Below are 4,704 nucleotides of genomic sequence, written 5' to 3'. Positions count from 1 at the left end.
TGAGGTGGGGTATTAACTAGCAGAACAATTGGAATAGAGAGAGGACATTTTTTTTCCTTTTGCTTCTTTTTCTGATATGTGGAAACAATAGCACTTTTATTAGCAGATTGGCTGGATCTAGTGGGGAAAGAAAAGTTCATGGAAGATGAGGGGAAGGGAGATTTTTTTTAAGGAGGCGTGGCCTTGAGCATCAAACCTACGTGGAGGAATTAGCAGAGGGGCAGGAAAGCTTGTCTGGAGTGGAGAAGGCAGACTGCAGGTCACGGTGCTGGCCTCCTGGGAAGCTCCACCTTCCCTTCCTCCTCTCCAGCTGCCTACACCCTTGTTGCAGCCTCTATTGGCCAGGTTCAGCCCTGTCCAGCTGGAGAATCACAAGGGAAAGGGCTGCTGGGTATGGAGTGCATGCTACGTGCCATTCAATAGTTAAGAAGCTGATGGGCTGCCCACGAAACAAACCCCTCATTTTACAAGTGAGGGACCCAAGACAGCTGCAAATACTCTCCCCACTGATCTCTCTGGCCCCTCACTAACACCCTCCTCAGTCTGTTACCAAAGTTCATTTCCTTTAACATCTACTTAAAATATACATGCTGGGGCCGGAGAGATGGCTCAGCTGTTCCGAGCACTGGCTGCTCTTCCAGAGGTCCTGTGTTCAATCCTCAGAGCCCGCATGCAGACTCTCAACCATCCGTCTCCAGTTCTAGAGGGCCTGGCACCCTCTTCTGGCCTCCTGGTCACACTAGGCATGCACATACATGCAAGCAAAACATATGTTCTATATGTCTATAAATAATACATTTAAAACAGATATGTTCTTAGGATCCGGGACAAAATTCCTAGCAGGACAGAGGTGGCCCTACATTACCAAACCTGACCATGTTGACTGGCCTCTGTTTCTCTCCTTCCAATAGGTCTTTATGCCAATCCATTGTCTTCTCCAAAGAATCCAAGTCCTCCTCCCCCTCCCCCTGCATTCCTCGTGTTCTGTAGACCGAAATAAATACACCTGTCACCTCCCTTCCTGGTCCTCCAACTCAAAGGTGTTTCTTTAGGAAGGCTTTGTGGTGAGCCTCATCCTTCCAGCAACCTGAAAAGGTGAGGACCCTCATCCCAAGCCCTTGATCCCCAGTTGTAAGATGGATGGATGTGGATCTGAAGGGGTAAGCCCCCTGTCTGGGTCTTTGATTCCCACCTGTAAGGGGTGTGTGTCCACCTCGTCCACAAGAGTGCAAACACATGTAAAGCAGAATTTTTCAACAATCCATACGTTAGAGCCCATTTCTTAGAAAGTCAGCTCCAAGGTTCAGGTTCCTCCTTCATGTAGAACAGAACTGGAAGCCCTTTAGGGCCTGAGGTCCACCTCCATTCTCTCTTCTATACCACTGTAACAAGAGGTTCTGAAACCGTATTTTATGTCTTGTTCAAAAAATCCTGGGCATAGTTTAACATCATGATCCCTAGTTTTTTTAGTTTTGGAGTTTTTTTGGTTTTGTTTTGGTTTTTGGTTTTTCGAGACAGAGTTTCTCTGTGTAGCTTTGCACCTTTCCTGGAACTCACTCTGTAGACCAGGCTGGCCTCGAACTCACAGAGATCCACCTGCCTCTGCCTCCCGAGTGCTGGGATTAAAGGTGTGCTCCACCACTGCCCGGTATGATCCCTGGTTTGAAAAGGATTTTTTATTTATTACCTCTTCTTTAGCATACAAGAGGTCAGTATCTTTCTCCAGGTGAGTGTATAGTAGGTCAGGCAGGAAAAATAAAAATTGTTGCTAAATATGTTTATTCATCCTGTCAAAAGTAGCTCTTGAATGTCCTCTGCCTTCTGCAGCCTCTATGAGATAAGCATTTGTCTTAATAGCAATGTTTCTGTTGGGGATCTAGCTCAGGGCTTGAGGGCTTGCCTGGCATGCTTGCCAATCCAGACTCCATTTTAGAAAAAAGAATTCTCTCACCCCCTCCTGCTTTATTTTTGTGTATAGATGTCTTCTGGCTGAGGTACACCTCAGAGTGTGTCTACAGCGGAGTGAAAACAACCAAAGAGAAATGGTATTACATTTGAAATCGTGCATTATAGGTAATGATAGAGTGGGCCCTGAAAGCGGTAATTAGCTTACAATGTGCTCCCAGGAAAATACTCAGACACCCTGATTAATGTTCTCTCAAGCAGCCAGCCCCCGTAAGGAGCTACCATTGTACTTCCCAGAACTCACTCTCCCAGGATATTATGATAAATACCACGTTGGGTTGTGCTAAGTGAATAGGTCTGGGTGCGAGAGAGTGGCGAGATGAAACGGAGATGAAGTCCAAGGGTTTGCTTTTCCTGCTCTGCTAGAAAGAAAGAACCAGCCAGCTGTAAGGGGGAGGGGTGTTTCAGAGTCCAAGGATGCAACCTGAAGCCCTCCTGGTGCCTGCTCAGTCTGTGAGATTATAAACTGCTGTTCCAAATTGGTTTCTGTGGGGTATGCCTGGAAACTAAACAACAGAAAGAGAAAAGCGGGGTCCCCTTCAGAGTAGCAGAGAAGCACCCTGAACTTGTCTTTGAGACTCTTGGACAACCCTTCCCACAGGATGCAGGACCATAGACTGGCTTGCCTGGGTCTGGCTCCATCCCAGATGAGCTTCTGGACTGTGGTTGCTGACCAGCCTGCTGTGGGATGGTCTGTATGTCAAGTGTGTTGCTGATTGGTCAGTAAATAAATCACTGATTGGCCATTGGCTAGGCAGGAAGTATAGGCGGGACAAGGAAAAGAATGCTGGGAAGTGGAAGGTGGAGAGAGAGACACTGCCAGCCGCCATCAGGACAAGGAAGATGTAAGGTACCAGTAAGCCATGAGCCATGTGGCAAAGTAAAGATTAATAGAAATGGGCTAAATATAAGAGTAAGAGCTAGACAATAACAGGCCTGAGCTAATGGCCAAGTAGTTTAAATAATGTAAGAGTCTGTGTGTTTATTTTATAAGTGGGCTCTGGGACTGGCGGGACTTGGTGGCGGGAGCTGGAGAGAAATTCTCCAGCCTGAGAGAGATTTGCCCTGACCGTGGGCCAGGCAGGAAAACTCTAGCAATACCAGCCCAAGGCAGAACATACTCACAGCTGCAGGCCAGAAGCTTGTGCTCAACTCGGGGATCCTGTGACTCGGGGAGAGGATGGACCAGGAGGGTCTGAGCAGCTCTGAGGGCGAGGACTGTCTAGCCCTGTTTCTTTCCTCAGAGCACGTGAGTTGGAAGAGGAGAGTGCTCCCCTGTGGGAAGTGCATGCTGCTGAGTGCTGTGTCAGGGGCTTTATGTCCAGGAAGGCTTTGATCTGCTCCGTGGTTTCAGATAAAGATGTCACCTGTCCAACTCTCCAGAGGTAAGGCGGCTGAGGGTGTGACTCAGAGCCTCTGCATGTCTTCACCACCCAACCCAGCTTCCCCGGAGCCCTGGAAGCACCTAAAGTAGAAAAGCCACCTAGGAGTGGCCGGCCCAGCAGGATAAACTACATCCCTGTGAGTTTCCGTATGGCCCCTCCTCAAAGCAATGTTAGCATGCTACATCATTTTGGGAAACTGTAAGTGAACATGGTTTGTTTGTTTGTTTGTTTGTTTGTTTGTTTTAAAGCCCTTAATGCCAACCATCACCAAGGAAACTCCTGTAGGCTGAGAGCCTGGGCACGCATGCTGGGAGTGTTTGAAGCGCCCCCCTCTGGCCTGACGGTAGACTGCAGGTGTAGAGGAAGGGGTGCTTCTGTTGGGTGAGGATAGGTACTGTGTGCCCAAGGCTCCTCACTCCTAGTACCTGCCAATTGGTGTGTAGGAGCCAGGGAGTAGCGGCAAAGCCCAACGTGCTACTGTCACCCATGAGTCACCAGCGGCTGGGTGCAGGAACAGCACAGTCAAGAGCCAGGGGAGCTCCTCGGGTGCTTGAGGTCTGAAGGTGCCTCAGGGGAGTGTTCACAGAGATATTACATGAGCTGTGGAGAACGGCAGCATTTCAGTGGGAGCCACCTGCGCGGAGCATTTATGGCCTCGTGGGAGCCGGCTCTTATTTATGAATGTGCCCCCCCCTCCCATATTCAACGACGTGGGCCCACAGTGAGTGCACAACAAACCCTGTGGGCGGCGTGGTTGGAGGAAGAAGCCGTGCTGGGAACACTGTGAGGTGACTCTGTGTGGCATGCGTTGGGGGAGTCCTGCTCACTAGGTTATTGTGCCCAGGACTTGAAAGTGGAATTGGAGGTTGGGGAGTCAGAGGAGGCTGGGATGCCATCTGCGCTAGCTTGAATATTTATATTCCCCACCAAAACTCATGCGGGGGCTTAGTCCTCACTGTAGCAGTGTTGTGGGGTGGGGACTGGTGGGTGTGTGGGTCATGTGGGTCAAGACTGGCTGAGTTGCTGCGAGAGACACTTTTGTTCCAGAACAAGCCTAGTCCTTGGGTTTTCTCTACCACACCCATACACTTCCCTTCCGGCTGTGAGTTAGAGCAGCAGGAAGCCAGAAGCAGGAAGCCGGAAGCCCTCTTCAGAAGCAGAGAGGATGTGGGTGCCACACTGGGATGCTTCCTGGACCCCAAGAGCCTCAAGTTCAAATAAACCTCTTGCCCATTCTTAGGCATTCCATTACTGCAACAGGAACCTGACGAAGGCACTCCCAATACAGTCAGTATGGCTGGACAGAAGTTGGCAGACAGGAAAAGCGGACTCCTATGGTCAGAGTCAAGTTTCA

The sequence above is a fragment of the Peromyscus eremicus genome, chromosome 23, assembly GCF_949786415.1.
Source record: "Peromyscus eremicus chromosome 23, PerEre_H2_v1, whole genome shotgun sequence".
In the NCBI taxonomy this organism is placed as follows: Eukaryota; Metazoa; Chordata; class Mammalia; order Rodentia; family Cricetidae; genus Peromyscus; species Peromyscus eremicus.
Note: the sequence above shows the minus strand (reverse complement) of the source record.